Raw genomic sequence first — 20,785 nt, forward strand, 5'->3', positions numbered from 1 at the left:
CATGGTAAGGGGATGCGTGGTAAGGGGATGCGTGGTAAGAGGATGCGTGGTAAGGGGATGTGTGGTAAGAGGATGCGTGGTAAGGAGATGCCTGGTAAGAGGATGCGTGCTAAGGGGATGTGTGGTAAGAGGATGCGTGGTAAGGGGATGCGTGGTAAGGGGATGCGTGGTAAGGGGATGCGTGGTAAGAGGATGCGTGGTAAGGAGATGCGTGGTAAAGGCATGTATGGTAAGGGGATGCGTGGGAATGGGATGCGTGGTAAGAGGATGCGTGGTAACGGGATGTGTGGTAAGGGCATGCGTGGTAAGGGGATTGCGTGGTAAGGGGATTGCGTGGTAAGAGGATGCGTGGTAAGGGGATTGCGTGGTAAGGGGATTGCGTGGTAGGATGCGTTGTAAGGAGATGCGTGGTAAAGGCATGCATGGTAAGGGGATGCGTGGGAATGGGATGCGTGGTAAGAGGATGCGTGGTAAGGGGATGCGTGGTAAGGGCATGCGGGGTAAGGGGATTGTGTGGTAAGAGGATGCGTGGTAAGGAGATGCGTGGTAAGGAGATGCGTGGTAAAGGCATGCATGGTAAGGGGATGCGTGGGAATGGGATGCGTGGTAAGAGGATGCGTGGTAAGAGGATGCGTGGTGAAGGCATGCATGGTAAGGGGATGGGTGGTAAGGGATGGGCGCTAAGGGCATGTGTGGTAAGGGCATGCATGGTAAGGGGGGGCGTGGTAAAGCCATGCATGGTAAGGGGGGCGTGGTAAAGGCATGCGTGGTAAAGGCATGCGTGGTAAGGGGATGCTTGATAAGGGGATGCATGGTAAAGCCATGCATGGTAAGGGGAGGCGTGGTAAAGGCATCCATGGTAAGGGGATGCGTGGTAAGGGCATGCATGGTAAGGGCATGCATGGTAAGGGGATGCGTGGTAAAGCCATGCGTGGTAAGGGGATGCGTGGTAAAGGCATGCGTGGTAAAGCCATGCATGGTAAGGGGATGCGTGGTAAAGGCATTCGTGGTAAGGGGATGCATGGTAAAGCCATGCGTGGTAAGGGGATGCGTGATAAGGGCATGCGTGGTAAGGGGATGCGTGATAAGGGCATGCGTGGTAAGGGGATACGTGGTAAGGGGATGCGTGATGATAAGGTGATGCGTGGTAAAGCCATGCGTGGTAAGCGGATGCGTGGTAAAGCCATGCGTGGTAAGGGGGTGCGTGGTAAAGCCATGCGTGGTTAACTCGCATTAGCGCTGCGGGCTGCGTGGTAGAGACCTGCAGCTGGTTGAGCCTTGCGCTCCTCTAAAGTACAACCGTTTCCACTCCCACCGCTAGTTGATAAGTAGGAAGGACCCACTTTTTAATTCCTTCTGAACTATGAAACGGTACAAATTATTACAAACTACAAAAAAAATGCACAAATTTGATCTCTCAACTCTACCACTTAAGCATCACTAAAACCCTCATTGGGTAATGCATTGTGATATATGTGTCATCCCTGCAGGTGTTTGAGCAAAGGAAAGGCTCTAAATAAAAGGTGTGTATGTGATGCCTATCCCGGTGTCCCAACACCCATCACCTCCGGGACACAAACATAAGATCACTTACGAGACACTGCTTGGGCAGCCTCCGGAACAGGATCCGACAGTGATGAATCCGGAGCAAGGGCCATAGGTGACCTTGACAGCACTCTTCACAAGTACACACTTGGCATCTATCGAACAAAACAGAGGTATAACAAATGAGTTCCTACGAGGAAAGAGACATAAACCTTCATTTAAAAGTGAAAGTAGCAACTTTGGAACTATCACACTGTTCTGAGTTCTAGGGGCTGCACTCGATATTATAAGTGGATCCGAGGTATGATGCTGAGGCGTCCGATGGCGCCCCAAGCGACTTCGCCGTCTCCTCGCCCCTTTAGAGGAGAGAGCCCTGCAGGATTAATGATGGCAGAGCCTCGCTGGATCCACCATCTGCACATCTAGGCTAGATCTGCTGCCCCCTGGCTCCTGGGTCCCATTGACCGTCGTCCGCCCTATGTAATGTGGAGCAGCACCAAAGGAGCAGAGTGAAAACTCCCCGCGTGTCATTTACTGTTTCAGTGGCACAGAGATTCCTGCTTTGGGAATGTGATTGTGTAGAACAACAACGAGTGGTGAGTATAGGTAAAAAGATACATTGTGAGCCCGAAACCTGTCCTAGGATGCTTGTTTCTGGTCCAGGGAAGACATGGCTTGGCAGTTCGGCTGGACTGATTTGCATATGGCCATGTCTGAACTGGGGTGGGGAGTGAGCTTAAGAATGGTGATGGATTAAACCCAGATCTGTGACTGGGGGTGCCTGCTTCAATGTTCAACACTGCCTCCGTCATCCCCTTTGGTGTTGGGTTTAACAGAGAAACAGATGTAGGGATAGGGTAGGCAGAAGAAGTGGGGAATCAAGATTAAGGAAAGCAGCACATGCAGGGGTGCCAGGAGGGTGCTCTGCCCTCCAGGGGTATAGGTAAAATACTTGCGTGCATGTGACTATAACCAGTTGGGCCCACTTTTACTCATTCCAGAGCTGACAGATGGGTTGTGTCCTGATGAAACCCAGAGATTGATGCGCTGGGTCGAAACGTTGAATGTTTGAATGTTCAAAATGGGGGCCTGAAGCAATTTGACAGAGGATTCCCTCTAGCACTTACTGTACACCAAGCCTTGGTTTTTTTGTGCAGGCATTGTTGATTGTGAAGTCACTTTTGTTGAGCTCTTATTGATTATTTTGTGTTCTACGATTACAGAACTTCTTTTCTTTCTACTAAGAGAGGCTTCCCTGTGTTTGCTTTGTGTTTCTCTATGTTTGTTAGTTCTCACAGGGTGCATAGATTTACAACCCCTGTTCAAATCTGTCCTTGGTTTTATGTTCCATAATCATTGATCAGCAGCCGCCTGGCTCCCCAGTAAGTTTATCTGTTGTGTAGGGGAGGGGGTTAGGGGGCGGGGGGTCCTCCTCTGGTGTGGGGTGAACCTGCTAATTACCACACTCTAGGCACTACTGGGGAATGTCCGACGGTGACACGGAGCTCTGAACCCAGTGGCGGCAAAAGTAACGTCAGACAGAGTGAAGGGTACAGCTTTTCTACAAGGCGCTACAAATGATGTCAGCAAGGAGCGAGAAAGGGGCAGGAAAGGGAACGGAGAGGGACAGGAAAGTGACATGGGGAAGAAGGCGGTGGGGGGGCTCACAGAGCACAGGAGAAAGTGCAGGGGAGGGGGTCCCATGGGAAGACATTGAACTGAGTTAACTTTCAAATATGGCATCTGTCAAATGGTACAGTCAGGAGACTAGTACGGATTAAGGAAAGGGCAAGGAATATGGGAGAAGGGGGGGCTGTGGGTCACTGCGGGCGAACACGGCCCTCTGGTCCTGGGGTCGTCTCCCGAGAAACACAGCGGTACTGTCATGATCCAAGGCAAAGACTCCTGCCTCTCGCTCTTTGACCACCTCTTCCCCTCCTTACTCCCCTCCTCTGCAACCGGGTTTCCCCCTGACTCTCCTTCCAGCTCCACCCATTACTCCCTTTCTCCTCCGCCGACCCCACCCCACTCCAATTGGCTGCACTCTCGAGAAGCACAGGTCGGCCCCCCCCCAACTTACCTCATCTCCTATTCCTCCCCCCTCACAGTATGTCCCCTCCCACATTACTTCAGCCTTACCACTAGCTAATACGCTCCTCGTCCCATCTGCACTATCACGATACTCCAATCTCTTCTCCTCCCCCATACTTCTTCCCATCACCCCCCTTTTTAGTCCACCTCTCCTCCAACCCTCTCCCCCAATTAACTTTCCTTATGCTCCCTTATCCCTCCTTCCATCCCTACTCTCTCCACCCCTTCATCCCCTCGTCATTCACCCCGTTTTTGCCACATTCCCACTGCATCTCTCTCCTCCCTCCTACTCCTCCAGTACTGCTGCACTACCCCCTTTCCCCTCCTAGTAACCCCTTCCATCTCCCTCCCTCTGGCTCAGCAGAACCACTTCCTTTCCTCAACTTCCCGTTCTCTCAACCTCCCTCACTCTGCCAGATGACCGTTCCCTCACTGCCACCTCTCCTAACTGACAAGACCTCCACAACCACTGCACCTCTATTCCTCCCAAACCTCCTACATTCCCATGATGCCACACAAGCCTCCCCCCTCCTACTTCCCTACCGCTGTGTTCCGCACCTTTCTCCCTCTAAATTTTTCCTTAATTCCTCTCCCTCTTGCAACACCAACAATGACAACTCTCCCTTAACCCCCAATTCACTTACTCCCGCTCCCAACCTCCACCTTTCCCCACCTGTGAACCCCACCCCCAACTCACCTCCTGTCCCCCCACCTCTCCCTGCCTTCCACCACCAATTCCACCCCCCCTTATTTCAATCGAGCCACCCATCCTTCCGTGCTCTTGTGGAAAGTGAGCCCATAATTCTATCGATGCCCAGGCTGCTGGCGCAAACCGCCTCTTAGTTCCCATTCTGAATAGTTACCAAATAAAGAGACGGGCGCTGGGAGCAGGAATCAAGAACAGAGTTTATTTCTCATGAGGAGAGCCAGTCATTTCGGACACGAAACACAGTGTCTTTCGGGAGGTGCTCTGACAAGTGAGCTTGAGACTCTTGCTTTTATACTTTGCAAAACATTTGATGGTACAATCAGGTCAGTATGTCGCAAAAGGAAGACATCCCTATAATCCTCGTGATGATCCTACTCCACATACGTTCACAATGGGGACCCTTGACCTGCTGATAAGAGGGGAGGGCAATCATGCAGCTGAGTGTGTCGTAGGATGTGTGCGCCTGATCATGGCCCAGGGGGTGGGGTGGCTAGGCATACAATAAGGGCAGTAAATGGTATCTCCTGGCTTAGGCGATGGCCTCGGACATGTGTGGTCAGCCGAACTCGGGGGAAGGGGTCATCAAAGGAGTGGTATTCATGCCTGCGTGGACAATCGAGCGTGGAGGGAGGGCTTGTCAATAGAGGGGCATTCAGGGAAGGGAAGGAGGTGCTGGTCAGGCGCGGCCGTGACCCTCAAGGACAGGGCTTTGCGGAAGAAGAGGGTTTATGACCTGCTCATATGAGGAGAAGGAGGGGGTCAGGGTGCGTGCAGGGCCAGAGTCGCGCAGAGAGAGAGAGAGAGAGAGATCTTATGACCTGCACATGAGAGAACGGGGGCAGTCAGATACAACTGGGAGGGGGGGGGGCTATGTCAGCTGAGGCGAAGGATGCTTCTTCGAGAGGGAAATGGGGAAGGCCTGGGTCAAGCAGGAGGGTTACCTTTTCACATCAGGATCGCGCAAAGGGAAAGGGTTTCATGGTCTATACATGAGAGAGGGGGTGCAAGATACGCGCAGGAGGGAAGCTGGGGATTCCAATGGGAAAAAAAGGCCATGGTGCCTAGAATGGCTGCACATATGCATAGGGGTACGGGTTCTTACTGGCAGGGTGATACGGTCAATAATTTACAGTATCCATGGTGCCCACAGGGAGAGGAGTGGGAAAGGAAGGGAAATGAGTGCTGTCTATGTACATCAGTTTCGTCAGATTTTACAGTCGCCCCTTTTTACATAGCAGCAATCATTTTTGCAGCTGATGGCATTACAAGTAGACAAGCATTGTTGACGAATTAGCACTTTGTCGATACTAACATGTGGCGTACAATCATAGACAGTCAAGGTGATGGGAAGAACACAGTACATAGGAAATTACTTTTTCGTTGTGTTCCGGGCAATTAAACGCACTACATAGCATAAATCTTTCTGACTTGAAAAATGTGACCAATGAACAGGTTTGACCAGATAGTTGAGAGCGAAATTCAGTTCAATACACAAGATCTCTTCGTCACAGTGTCTTTTATCAGGGAGCCATCACTGGTAGGCTCTAATCCGGGTACTTTCGTTGGCACTGTTGAGCACCGGCGGTGGAGCTATAGGTCCAGCTCGGTTCGATCCTTACGCGTTGCAGGGTGCGGTCAGTCCTCGGCTGTTAGACCACAGTCCTGTTCCCTAAACAGTCCGTTTGGCGGCGCCTTATGCTCGGCACCTATAGTTCTGTGGCAACACCCTCTTCCCATATAATTGCAGCTCTTTCCTTTGGCAGAAAGTCACGTGGGAAGGTGGGTGGATGTGGTTCAAATAGTCGATAAGGGAAAAGAGTGAGCGGAGTTGGGTCAGAGTTCCTGGGACACACAAAAAGGGACCAAGGGAGCAAAGGATAACAAGCAGGCAGGCCCATCAATCGGGCCCTAAGAAGGCAGACGGAGACTCCAGGCACACGTGGGTTAGCAGTCGGAGGGCTTCGAGGCGGCCCGTCATTTTTTTTCATTTTCCACGTTGAAATTGCGGTCTTGTCCCGTGCCTTGTTGCTCTGCAGCTCCACCTCTGGTCGATGTCATACGTGTCCCAAGGTCTGCAGTCAGGCTGAACGTCACGTCTGACCCATCTCCTCCGGTGATCGTGAATCTTTGAATAGGTACAAGACAACGTTTTAGAGAAATGGCAGAAGAAGACATCTACGCATATGAATTCCTCCCTCAATTCTCCGCATTTGATATTTTATGCTCATTGGTCACAGTCAGAGGTCTATTACCAAGCAGTGCATGTGTCAGCATTCCTACTGAGTCTATGGCAGGTTTATTCATTGTCCTATTTATAACTCACATGAGGATAAATGACATTTCCATCAACTGTGCGTTACATCATATTCAATATTACTGAGCATTTCCCTTCAGGAGCAATCATATTTTCAGACAGGGTGGGGGTGCTATCGTCGAGAGTCGGGCAAAACAAGATTTCCTCAAGGGTCAACAGCTACCCATGGTCATTACGTTTATACCCGGGACAGCAGAAGTGGTTCTATCAAAAATGGGGCGGGGATGCTTCGGGCGCTTGCGCTTGGGTGCAAAGGGGTGAGGCAATCTGGGTATTGGGTGTCAATCTAGACGTTGGCGTTCGTCTCTGAAGAACAGACATAGGATGCCATTGACATACAGTTCCCCTATAAATGGCCTGATTTGGGGGACTTTAGTCGTCTTACCTGTCCTTTCCTTCTCAGCCAATTCAAGTTCATTCATTTTTTGCAGAAAGGAGAGGCAGTAACATGGCGAGATACAATCATTTTAGTTTCGGTCAATTTCGCTGAACACCTTCGCGTTCAAATATGTATCAAATCAGACTGGTGCCGGTGGGGCACAATTCTACCAAAAAGAGGGGGAAAAATAGGGAGACTCTCATAGAGAGTGAGAGTCGTCCGCAATCTAAACGAGCCATTCGGTACACGCATGACATGTAAGGAGAGGGAGAGAGAGAGAGAGAGAGAGAGAGAGAGAGAGATAAAAAGGAGTGAAGAGAGAGAGAGAGACGTGTACGAAAATAGGTCATTTAGTGCGCTCACAACACAGAACGGCAAAGGTCAGGCGACCCGCAGATACAGACAGAGGGGAGACATAAATTCGTACGTTACACACACACAAACTCAGACAGGGAAGACGGCACATATATTACGCATGTACAAGACATTCATGACAAGACAGGAAACAATTGTTAGTCCACAAGATCTGTTTTTATATTTTCTACATATCGTTACTATCCTATTTATTTACGTGCTTAGCTCTTTCTGCCCTTCCCCCCTTTCCCTTCTCGTCATGCCTCGTCATGCCCTTCCCCCCTTTCCCTTCTTGTCATGCCTGCGAGCGTTCCCAATTACCAATACTCACACCTCGGTTGGTCGATCAGAAATTAACCTGGTTGCGCTAGTTACCCATGGTTGGATCTTAAACCATTTTCTGTTCCCTCCTGTGGTGGGAAGTTCTCCAGGCTGAGGCAACGGCAAATATTGATCGGGAAAACAGTCGGACGGCTTGGCTATATCTGTAAGAGTGTGAGAAAGGGGGCAGTGCATTTTGAACATCGGCAACATTTCTAACTCCCTAGGCGGGTGGTGCCGTGGCAACCCTTACCCGTATATTTTTCTTTGTCCTCTCCCTACCTAGTAAAAACGTCCAGTTATATTTATTCAATGCGTCGTTTCTAGTCAATTTTTTTTCTTTTTCCCGTCATTCAGTACCTGTCCAGTTTCTATGTCAGTCCATCCTCCCAGTTGCTATGTTCTAAGGAGGAACAGTCATGTTTAAGTCTACGTCTTTAAAAAACTTTTATTTGTCATAAGGACCATGCTCATATTCCTTTCTTCCCCTTCTCATCGGCGGTTCGGTCGTCGTCCATCTATACATCAGCCAGTGTCCTGACGTGACCTGCAGAAGGGAGGAGAAAGAAGGGGTGGGGGAGGCAATATTCAAACTTCATCAGCATGCAGTAATCCGGAAATGTTTTTACCTACCACATACTCGACCTATTTCCACGTAGTGCATTTCCCTACCATCACGGCGTTTAAGCCCTAATGGACCAGGAAGGTCAGACAGATAATCATTGATGATCTGTGTATCTACATGAGTTACTTGGTCGTAACCCCTTTCGATCGGGTACAAGGGTGGCGATCAGGTGGCATTTCTGTGGTGTCGTTTTAGGTCTTCTAAAGCATTTTTCCGGCTGCCTGTGACACATAGTGTGGCTGCTGAATATCGGGTCCCTTTTTAACCTTTAACCTTCATCATACTTTCTCGTTGTTCACAGTAGTAATACATTCAAAACTCATTAATGCAACCGCTACAACTATGCTTTCGTTTTCAAAATACTTTTAATAAAAAGTGTTGACACATAAATACAGGCCTACAACCCAGTGGACTAGCCACGGAGCAGATTGGAACTGTACATAAGGAGAACAAAGCTGGTGGCAGTTCATTGCATAAAGTGCGGCAGTGCAATAAAATCGTATTAAACTCCCCTACAGAGCAAGCATGATGCATGTCAGTAATTCATCTTTAACAAATTCATAAATACATTATCCAATGTTCATTCATTACCTTAAATTACACCAATTCATTTTCCAACTCATAATCGGTACCCACCCTTAAGTCAATTCATTGTCCAAGCACATACTCAATATCCTTCATATCTACTTTCATTATCCGAACGTTATATATATCTCGGGGTAAAAAGCTTGCGCAATCAGGGTGCAACAAAGTTCATTAAAAACGTCTCATTTTGTGTCGGCGCCATTTTGGGTGGGGTCGGGCAAGTTCCAGCACAGTCAGAGTATCTCTAGTCTCGCATGGTTGGCCCAGAACTTTCCATTGGCAGTTCAGAAAGTCTCGTGCAATGAGGTTAACAGTCTAACAATATGGACCACGAGTCAAAGAATGGGGAGGGCGGCAACAATTTTCCTACCGGGTCATTCTGGTGTTCCTCCGGAACTGAACAAGCCTGTGCCGTGGCGGCATTTTAGCCATTTCCGATCCGAGTCTGGTGCCGGCAGGAGTAGCACCGATGTCGTGGTTCCCAGCGAAGGGGGCGGGGGCATCCATGCAGAGGGTCGGGGGCCCCCCGGCTCTTATAGAATCTTCAAGGTCGAGGAGAGGCGATATGGAGCGAGTGCCCGTCCTGGGCAGAAGACCGCTTTTTGATGTTGACCCTCTTTAAGCAAAGAGTGTTGGGGTGTCGCTGGAAGCCTCCACCTGGAGGGAGGTGGGGGAGGGTCGTTCGCGCCGCCTCCCCCTTCCAGCGACCCCGCGCCGTTCTTCGGCTCCATCGTTTTCGACATTGGCCGTGCCAGCCATTGATGATGGGGGGGGGGGGTGGTCGGCGGCTGAGGCAAGACAGCCCCCCCCCCCTCCCTTGTTGACATGTGGCGGGACTACCTTCAACTCTCCAGGGAGCTTGGAATGTGGCGAGACTGCCTGTACCTATGCAGGCGGCGGCAGGCGGCGAATTTGAAATGTGGCGGGACTACTTGATTCGCCGCCGTCCTCGCCTTGGCTTCGGCCTTCGACAAAAAGCCGGATCGGGTGAGAGAGAGGGGTGGTCGGTGGCCGAGGCAAGACAGCCCCCTCTCTCCCCGCGGCCTGCAGGGCGGCAGAAGAGAGAAGATGGAGAGGTCCTTGTCATCCTTTGGACCGCCTGCCCAACATCATCTCCTCCTGACCGTGGCCAGGCGACTCCCTCGTGCCTCCAGGCCTCGCCTTCCGGATGGGCGTAACCGCGGACCTGTTGCACTTCGGGAGCTTCCGGAATGGGGGTAGGTACCTATTGAGTTGTTTCTATTTCATGTGACCGTTATTTGGGCGGGGCGGGCAATGAGGCAGACATGTTGGGAGCAGGAACAGGCAGTGAAGTCTAGCTACCACGTGGCTATGTTCTGCTATCAAATCTTTTTGCCATTTTACATTTCTTATTACGAACTATTCCTAATGTTTCTTATTTTTGGTGAAGTCAAAAGCTCATCAGGGGGTTACTGACTTAGCCTGATTTCTTTTTATTTTTCTTTCTCTTCCTTAGCGTGTTTCGAGCTAAAGCTTTCTGTTAGTAGGGAACGGTGATCACTTCATATTTTTATGTGTCCTTTTCACTAGGGGGGTACATCTGGACGGACCAGACGAGTCCCCTCCAATAAATGGTCCGGGGTGGAACGAGATTATCGATCAAAAAGGGGAACATATATTCCTTCATTAGGGTATCATCCTGGACGGACCGAGCGATGTACTTCCACTTACTAGGGTAGCCTCCTGGACGGACCAGTCGGTCTATTTTCTACTAAATGGCCCATGAGTAGAGAGCATATGTCCTCCATAAGGGTAGTCTCCTGGGCGGACCATGCGAGCTACCCCACAATTACCAACCAGTGGGGAGTGGGTAGGACTGACGAATTCACAAAGGGGCATAACCTACCCTTTTCTACTTGCAAAGACTAGACAGAGTGTTTCTATTTCACGTTGTTTGCAAATAGAAAATACCTCAAACGAAACAATTCCTGAGACAACAATGTCCAGGCAACCAACCAACCAATGGGGAGAAAAACAGGCATGACGGATTACAACGGGGACAAATGTCTGCATTACCTGCCCTTCGCTATCCATAAAGGGAACAGAATATTCCTATTCGTCTCTGTTTGTGGACAGGGAAGATCTCAAAGAGCAACAATCGATTATTAATCGACTTCAAACAATTCAGTGGGGAGAAAAGTAGGCATGACGGATTACAACGGGGACAAAAGTCTGCATTACCTACCCTTCTCTATCTGCAAAGAGGGACGACGTTCCTATTCGCCGCTGTTTGCAAACAGAGAATGTCTCGTTCTCAAAAGAGAACCAATATGTCAAGTAGCCTTCAAAGCTAAATGAACCAATACCAACCAATACAATATCAGTATACAAATACCGATTTCAATACAATCAATCAATCAATCAGGTGGATAGAACCACCCTACCAATCAGGCGTAAAAACACCCTACTTAATCTTACCCGGACCGGACCATACGGATAGTTCTTCGACTCCCTCCTCCAGCGCCCGATCGTTCTCTTACTCCATGTAGCATTCCTGTGGGATTCCAGTCAGGACAATGGGTCACTCAAGAGAGGTCCGTTCAGAATTGGTGAAGTTCTGTCGATCGGCAGCCGGGCTAGGGCCCTCTCAAGGCAGGTATACTCCGATCATTTTAGACGTTCACTTCTTCGTCTGGATCTCTCTTACCGAACCCTATGTCACTGATGGACCCCGCGTTGGGACGCCAATTGTGGAAAGTGAGCCCATAATTCTATCGATGCCCAGGCTGCTGGCGCAAACCGCCTCTTAGTTCCCATTCTGAATAGTTACCAAATAAAGAGACGGGCGCTGGGAGCAGGAATCAAGAACAGAGTTTATTTCTCATGAGGAGAGCCAGTCATTTCGGACACGAAACACAGTGTCTTTCGGGAGGTGCTCTGACAAGTGAGCTTGAGACTCTTGCTTTTATACTTTGCAAAACATTTGATGGTACAATCAGGTCAGTATGTCGCAAAAGGAAGACATCCCTATAATCCTCGTGATGATCCTACTCCACATACGTTCACAATGGGGACCCTTGACCTGCTGATAAGAGGGGAGGGCAATCATGCAGCTGAGTGTGTCGTAGGATGTGTGCGCCTGATCATGGCCCAGGGGGTGGGGTGGCTAGGCATACAATAAGGGCAGTAAATGGTATCTCCTGGCTTAGGCGATGGCCTCGGACATGTGTGGTCAGCCGAACTCGGGGGAAGGGGTCATCAAAGGAGTGGTATTCATGCCTGCGTGGACAATCGAGCGTGGAGGGAGGGCTTGTCAATAGAGGGGCATTCAGGGAAGGGAAGGAGGTGCTGGTCAGGCGCGGCCGTGACCCTCAAGGACAGGGCTTTGCGGAAGAAGAGGGTTTATGACCTGCTCATATGAGGAGAAGGAGGGGGTCAGGGTGCGTGCAGGGCCAGAGTCGCGCAGAGAGAGAGAGAGAGAGAGATCTTATGACCTGCACATGAGAGAACGGGGGCAGTCAGATACAACTGGGAGGGGGGGGGCTATGTCAGCTGAGGCGAAGGATGCTTCTTCGAGAGGGAAATGGGGAAGGCCTGGGTCAAGCAGGAGGGTTACCTTTTCACATCAGGATCGCGCAAAGGGAAAGGGTTTCATGGTCTATACATGAGAGAGGGGGTGCAAGATACGCGCAGGAGGGAAGCTGGGGATTCCAATGGGAAAAAAAGGCCATGGTGCCTAGAATGGCTGCACATATGCATAGGGGTACGGGTTCTTACTGGCAGGGTGATACGGTCAATAATTTACAGTATCCATGGTGCCCACAGGGAGAGGAGTGGGAAAGGAAGGGAAATGAGTGCTGTCTATGTACATCAGTTTCGTCAGATTTTACACTCTGCCTCTTTCTCACTGGAAAATACACTAGGCTCTCTGATCACCTCCATCTCCCAGCTTCCAGCTGCCATTTCACTTTTATGCTCTAAGATCTTCACCCCTCCATGCACCTCTACTCCCTCCCAACGAATCTATGACAGAATTACGACAGACAGAATTTCGACCTACACAAATATCGGCGTGATTATATCGATAGCAAAAATATCGACGCCCTATGTACAACATGGTAAGTACCAAAATATCGAAAAAATAATATCGATGTTAAAAATATCGTTGTTAAAAATATCGTTTTTTTAAATTTAAAATAACATACAAAATACTGTAAATAATACTTATTAATTACTTAAACATATTTAAATATATGTAATAATGGGAAAAAAAATAATACATATTTAATTTAAAAAATAATAATTAAAAATCATATATAATATATAATTACTTAACAATAATTACTATTCCCACTCCAGTGGGTGGAACAGTAGGGAAAACTGACCCTGAACCCTAAAAATACCCCTTTACCCAAAAACCTAAAACTGACCCTGAACCCTAAAAATACCCCTTTACCCAAAAACTTAAAACTGACCCTGAACCCTAAAAATACCCCTTTACCCAAAAACTGAAAACTGACCCTGAACCCTAAAAATACCCCTTTACCCAAAAACTGAAAACTGACCCTGAACCCTAAAAATACCCCTTTACCCAAAAACTAAAAACTGACCCTGAACCCTAAAAATACCCCTTTACCCAAAAACTGAAAACTGACCCTGAACACCAAAAATACCCCTTTACCCAAAAACTGAAAACTGACCCTGAACCCTAAAAATACCCCTTTACCCAAAAACTGAAAACTGACCCTGAACCCTAAAAATACCCCTTTACCCAAAAACTGAAAACTGACCCTGAACCCTAAAAATACCCCTTTACCCAAAAACTAAAAACTGACCCTGAACCCTAAAAATACCCCTTTACCCAAAAACTGAAAACTGACCCTGAACACCAAAAATACCCCTTTACCCAAAAACTGAAAACTGACCCTGAACCCTTAAAAAACCTCTTTACCCACAAACTGAAAACTGACCCTGAACCCTAAAAATACCCCTTTACCCAAAAACTGAAAACTGACCCTGAACCCTAAAAATACCCCTTTACCCAAAAACTGAAAACTGACCCTGAACCCTTAAAAAACCCCTTTACCAACAAACTGAAAACTGACCCTGAACCCAAAAAATACACCTTTACCCAAGAACTGAAAACTGACCATGAACCCTTAAAAAACCTCTTTACCCACAAACTGAAAACTGACCCTGAACCCTCAAAATACCCCTTTACCCAAAAACTGAAAACTGACCCTGAATCCAAAAAATACCCCTTTACCCCAAAAACCAAAACTGACCCAGAACACTAAAAGTACCCCTTACCCAAAAACCCAAAACTGACCCTGAACCCTAAAAATACTCATTTACCCAAAATAAATTAATATTACAATTAAATTACTTCCCATCCTATTCCCCTATAAACCCACAACCCGCTCCAGCAGTAAAACATATAATTTAGTTAAAAATATACATAAATTATCAATTAATTATTCTATTAATAAATTTAAAAAAATCATTGCCAATTAATATTCCATAGCAAAATAAATTAATCATTAAAAAATATTTTTTTCATTACAAATAAATTACTTCCCACCCTATTCCCCTAAAAACCCACAACCCGCTCCAGTAGTAAAACATGTAATTTACTTAAAAAAATACATAAATTAGCAATTAATTAATCAATTAATCAATCAAAATAATTCATTGCCAATTAATATTGAATTGCAAAATAAATTAATCATTAAAAAAAAATTATTTAATTACAAATAAATTACTTCCCACCCTATTCCCCTAAAACCCACAACCCGCTCCAGTAGTAAAACATATAATTTACTTAAAAAAATACATAAATTAGCAATTAATTAATCAATTAATCAATTAAAATAATTCATTGCCAATTACTATTGAATAGCAAAATAAATTAATCATTAAAAAATAATTATTTAATTACAAATAAATTACTTCCCACCCTATTCTCCTATAAACCCACAACCCGCTCTGGTAGTAAAACATATTATTTACTTTTATATATTTTTTCTTTATAAAAACATATTAAACACATATTATAACAATTAATTTAAATACTTAACTAATATTTCTAACACATATTAGTAAATCGAAATTACTTACATCGATATATATGCTATCGATATAAGTAATGTCGATATTACTTACATCGATATATATGCTATCGATATAAGTAATTTCGATATTACTTACCTTAGGGTCGATATTCTGGCCATCGATATTCTGGACATCGATATTCTGTCCCATCGATATTAGCAACTCGATATAAGTGTAAGTCGAAATAACAAAATCGATATTTTGACTGTGTACCCCTCCCAACTTCCCTTGAGATGCACCTCGCCCCCTCACCCCAATACAGCCAAGCTCAACCTTTCGTCTTTAAACGTCGTTAACTCACACAAGCCCTTGAACGCCACCCTTCTTCAACAGGCATACCCTAGCAACCCCACTATCTATACTATTCCGATCATCACCTCTGTCAGAACAAAGCATCCACCTAAACCCTCCCGAGCACCCCCGCATAAGTACAATATCCCGATCACCCTTCAGAGCCCAAGTGCCCCCGTCACCAAAACAGTCTTGACAGAGCTGCGCTGTATGCTTCACAACTGCAGATCTGCAGTAAAACACAAACTTGAAATCTCCAACACCATCACCCTTCACAAACTTGACATGCTCTTCCTCACAGAGACCTTGTTCATAGATACCTCTCGCTCTATGTTTGATCTCCTATTACCCACAGGTTATTCCATATTTTGGAATGACAGAACTGACAACACGGGGGGAGGTGTTGCAGTCATCTTTAGAAACGCCCTCCAACTTAAGGCTTCTCCTATCAGCTCCTCCCACACCTTTGAATGCCTTTCTCTTGAGCTTCAATTGCAAAACCATTCACCGCTCAGATTACATATCATTTACCGCCCGCCTCATAGTGGCCCTTCGTTTATAGAAGATCTCAAAGACCTAATCAGCGACCAATACTCTCAAAGTGACAATCAGACCTTCGTGGGTGACTTCAATCTCCACTGGGGCGTACCGCAAGACTCCTCTGCGAACTCACTGGCCACCTTCCTCCCTGCAAATGATCTTATCCAACACTGCACTGAATCAACCCACTCCAAAGGTGCAATCCTGGACCTTGTTATTTCTAAAGCAGGCACGCTTTCTACCACTACCCCAATTCATGTAGATTGGTCTGACCACCACCTCATCCCATTCTCTCTTCAACTTTCACACTCTATAACTCTTGGCCAACCCAAGAGGGCCATCTCCTGGTTCCGTGATACCAAAAACATTGATGTCGGTCCCCTCTGTGAATCAGCTTTGCTATCACTTCCAAGGCTAGACCCGAACATAGCTGTTGACGATCTCACCTCCCAATGCCTCACAGTTCTTGCAGCTGAAATTAATAACGTCGCTCCACTCAAAAGCAAAAGGATAAGGCCCACTCCCTCAGCACCTTGGTTCAACAAATCCCTTTATGAGGAAAGGAAGCAGCTAAGATTCCTGGAGAAGCAATGGAGGCAATTGCCCTCCACTGACAATTTAGCCATGCTTCGCACAGCAAGATCCAAGTACCACAAGCACATCTTCCTTGAGAAAGCGACGCTCTTCAAAACCCTCCTTGACTCCGCCAAAAATAGACCCAAAAAACTATTCGATCTCATCAAGATTCCGAGCTGCTCTCCCCCAACCTCCAAGGTAGAGGATTCTACAAAGAGAGCAGCGGATTTCGCTATTTTCTTCGATGGAAAAGTGAAATCACTTGTGGATCAGGTCGCTCATCCTACACCTCCAGAGGTGCGCAAATCCTTAGCCATTTGGCAGAGCTTTGACCCCATATCTGACGATGCCCTTCTCAAGTGCATACGCGAAACAAAGCCCTCCAACCATTCTCTTGACCCTATCCCCAGTGCCATTGCCTTTGACTTCTATACCCATTCCCTTTCCTATTGGACCACACTGATCAACCTCTCCCTCTGGCAAGGCTCCCTCAAAACTGGGCAGGTCACCCCACTGCTTAAAAAGCCTACTGCTGATGCGAATGACCTCAACAACTTCCGCCCCATCACTAACCTACCCTTTCTTGCGAAGATCAAAGAAAGATGTGTAGCAAAACAACTCTCTTGTCATATCAAGGACAATGATCTTCTTGACAATTGTCAGTCCGGCTTCATCCAAAACTGCAGCACTGAAACAGCCCTACTGCAAGTGGTTGATGATGCTCTGATGATACTCGACTCAGGGGGGTCCTGTCTGCTAATTCTCCTTGACCTTTCTGCAGCCTTCGACACTGTCAATCACAACACCCTCCTCAATATTCTTCACCAGAGAATGGGCATGGAGGGCACTGTGCTTAAATGGTTTGCATCCTTCCTCTCTGACAGATCTCAAATGATCAAAATAGCGAACAGTCTTTCTTCTCCTGTGGCGATGGGTCAAGGTGTTCCCCAAGGCTCTATACTTGCACCCACATTTTTCAATCTCTACTTAGAACCCCTGGGAAACCTCCTAAGCAAATCCGGGATTCACTATCATCTCTATGCAGACGACACTCAACTCTACCTCAAGGTTGCCTCCACTCATGATCTCTCCATCCTAAGATCTACTCTTGACTCCATTCAAAACTGGATGTCAACTCATCAATTGATTCTGAGTCCCTCCAAAACTGAATTCCTCCTCTTCTCCTCCTCACTCTCTCCTCCCCTGGTTTAATCATGGATGGATCAGATAAATCTACTAAACAATAAACCCATCATTGTCGACAGCGCAAAATCCCTTGGTGTCATTCTAGACAAAAAACTCAATCTAACTCCCCACATCAATTCTATTGCAAAATCTGCTTGTTACCAACTGCGCCTTCTTTGGGGAATCCGTTGCTTCTTCCCGGAGCAGGACCTTATAACCCTGGTGCAATCACTGGTCCTCTCCAGACTTGACTACTGCAATTCTCTTCTTACTGGCCTCCCCAAATCTCACCTGTCCCCACTTAAGTCTGTTTTCCATTCAGCAGCTCGCTTCATTTATGGGGCCAAAAGAAGCGATCACATCACACCGATGTTATCCACCCTCCGCTGGCTTCCCTTCGAGGCTAGAGCCATCTACAAGACCGCTTGTATCACCCACAAAGCCTTGCACTCCTCCTCTCCCCGCTACCTGGCGAATAAACTGAAACTCTCTGGAGGCTCTAGACCTTCACGCAATGCGGAGAATCTACTGCTTGAACCTCCCACTTTCAAGAAGGAAAGAACAATGGCCCCATCCTTTTCAGGCAACGCAGTGAGAATCTGGAACTCCTTTCCGCCTCAGCTCCGGACCACCGCCTCCTCCCAGGCCTTCAAAAGGGACCTCAAAGTTCTCCTCCTCCAGAGACACCTCCAAAAGTAATTCACGTCCTCTTGTTATTTGGAGGAAGACTTCCCACTACTGATAATTTCTACTTTCCATGACCATGGAAGTGCCTTCCCAGTGTATTCCTGTGGTTGGAGTGTCTGCCTTTTTGCAGTGTTTTCCATGTACTTGTGTTTGGTGCCCTTTTGTAACATGCACACACCACTTTGCCCTTGTAACACACGGTTTGCTACCTATCACATGTTTTTACCTTTGATACTTACACAAGTGCCACCTTTGCTTACGTAACGCTTGTTCTTGTGCCTGAGTGTCTTGCACTTATTGCAGTATTATACCTCAAATTATACTTTGTTTTCTCTTGTAACTGCACACTTGTCACTTTTTCCTCTTGTGCACTTTTTACTACCTCATGTATTTTGTTTGCTCACAATTGTCACTATTACCTTATGTAACGTAACGTCTGCTTTTGTAATCTGTTCTTTTGTAATGTTTCTCATTTTGTTTCATTTCTGTTCCTATTGTGAAGCGGTCTGAGCCTTCGGGAAAAGTCCGCGCTATATAAAAATGCATAAATAAATAGAATAAATAAAATAAAGAGCTGACAGACATGATGGGGGAGCATGCGCCTGGGTGCCAGAGTCAAATCACATGTACCAGGCAACGCAATGCAGTGTCAAAGAGGCGCACAGAAGACCCCGGCGAGGCGGTAGGCGCTTTACAGATGGTGGGACAGGTTCTGGACTCAACCGAGACCCCCCTTGTAGGATGGAGCCCAGAAAGCTTCTTATTAGGCCTGCGATGTTCCGCCAGCTCTGCCTGATAACCCACCGCTGGCGACGGGGTAGGGGGCTAGATCCTTACCTCGGAATGTGCACCCCACTTCTCCACAGGGTCGAGTAATGCCAGGCGAGCTCCAGACAGCTAATTTTCCCGATATTGAATCCGAGGAGGGGGTCTTGGGGTGCCAAAACGGATTTTGGCAGCAGGTGCCACGGCGCTAAAGCCGGCCCTAGAACCAAGCACTGCTCGCTGCAAACACAGGTGCATGCAGCCTTCCGAAACCCCCGCACAGCGCGTCTTTACAGGCTCACTGATCTCCTGCTTTCCAAATGTAGGTCGCTTTTTATCTATCTGGCGCGCCGAAGGCGTCTCTTTTATTTATGTTTTTACCGTGGGCCACTCTTCTGTTCCAATCCGACCCTGATTCCTAGCGCTTGAGACTTCCAAGTGCTAGGAATCACCTGCCTTCTCGCGTCAGTCGCATGAGAATGTGTCTAACAAGGAAGGCGAGGCCTCCTTTACCTCTGCTTATTACCGCCGGTAATTTACCGGGTCATCCTCACCCCAGCCGCGTGACCGTGGGCACTTTCTGCCTTCACTGGCACTGACTCACGAGCCAACATCGTTGTGATGACTGGCAACACAGGCTGCAAACACGGTTATATGGTTTTGTATAGCACAGCGCCCCAATTCCTCTGTGTCTTAGCGCTGCTAAGCTCCTGGATCGGGACGAGGGCTCAAATTGGGGGGGGGGGGGGGGGGGGGGTGCTATTTGTGGAATTTCTTTTTCTTAGCGAGGAGCACCTAATGGGCCGACCAGTCCCCTGGATACTTCCCCCTGAACTCAACTGACCGGTGTTTTACCGGCCCGGTCAATATTTACGCCAGACCTATTCTATTGCATTACAAATGGGAGTGCTGGTGGCCGGGGGGGGGGGGGGGGGGCAAGAAGGCACGAACAAGGGGAGGGGGCGGGGGAGAGAAACCCCCCCTGGGCATGCACAGGTCTGCAATCACGACGGGGAGTCCTCAGGCATGCAGCCGCCGTGGCCTAGATCGATGGCCCTGGTATTATTTACAACTGTTTCTTTAAAAGCAGACTCCCACAACCCCTCGTCTCCTCTCTGTGGGCATCACCTGCTAATGTTACACCTGTCACTCTTGCAAATAAATGGATCTGATAACGCATCTCAAGTGAAAATAAGAGTCTTGTGAGCTTACCTACTACTTGGCTTTTGACATATGTCGCGAACAGCAGGACCGTAGTCAGCACAGCAACCTTCATGTCGTCTCTCTGGCTTGGGTATTGGCGTAGAGGTAAAGACGTCTTGATGGGTGCCTGACCCCTCAAAGCAGGTGCCCATTTATAGCCCGGATTCTGGACGGGGCTGAGACCACGCCCACAATGAGGGCGAGACAGAAGTGGGTCTTATTCCGTTGCTGGCACTGTTGTCCCTTCTTCTGCATATAATGTTCCGACATGAATGGCATGTTTATTATTCACTGTTCCGGCAATCACCACAGCTCTTTTCGCGCGCTGAGTGAGGTAACCGGCTTTCACATTGCAGCGTGTCTTTGCCTTCGTGTCTGCTTTCATTCACGGGCTACGTGGAAGGTGTGATGCCGAAGGTTGTCATCTTGAGTACTGAAGTGAGTTATGGCCGTCTTTTAAAACTTAGCGCTCCCTTTCTCCTCTTCATTAACCCCCTGCAATGAGGGAACCGAGGCAAACTAGCAGGTATACAGACGTCACCA

General features: G+C 47.7%; 1 long non-coding RNA gene across 1 annotated transcript in view; it reads right to left on the reverse strand.

The window, feature by feature from the left end:
• Positions 1-20,358, reverse strand: part of LOC147684116 (uncharacterized) — a 44,222-nt gene extending 23,864 nt beyond the window's left edge. Inside the window, exons 1-2 of the long non-coding RNA XR_015301078.1 lie at positions 20,252-20,358; positions 1,595-1,700 (exon numbers count right to left, since the gene is read on the reverse strand). This is a non-coding gene — a long non-coding RNA (uncharacterized LOC147684116). The remainder of the gene's footprint in view (positions 1-1,594; positions 1,701-20,251) is intronic.
• Between the last annotated feature and the right edge of the window lie 427 nt (positions 20,359-20,785).

Source organism: Lissotriton vulgaris, chromosome 11 (assembly GCF_964263255.1).
Source record: "Lissotriton vulgaris chromosome 11, aLisVul1.2, whole genome shotgun sequence".
In the NCBI taxonomy this organism is placed as follows: domain Eukaryota; kingdom Metazoa; phylum Chordata; class Amphibia; order Caudata; family Salamandridae; genus Lissotriton; species Lissotriton vulgaris.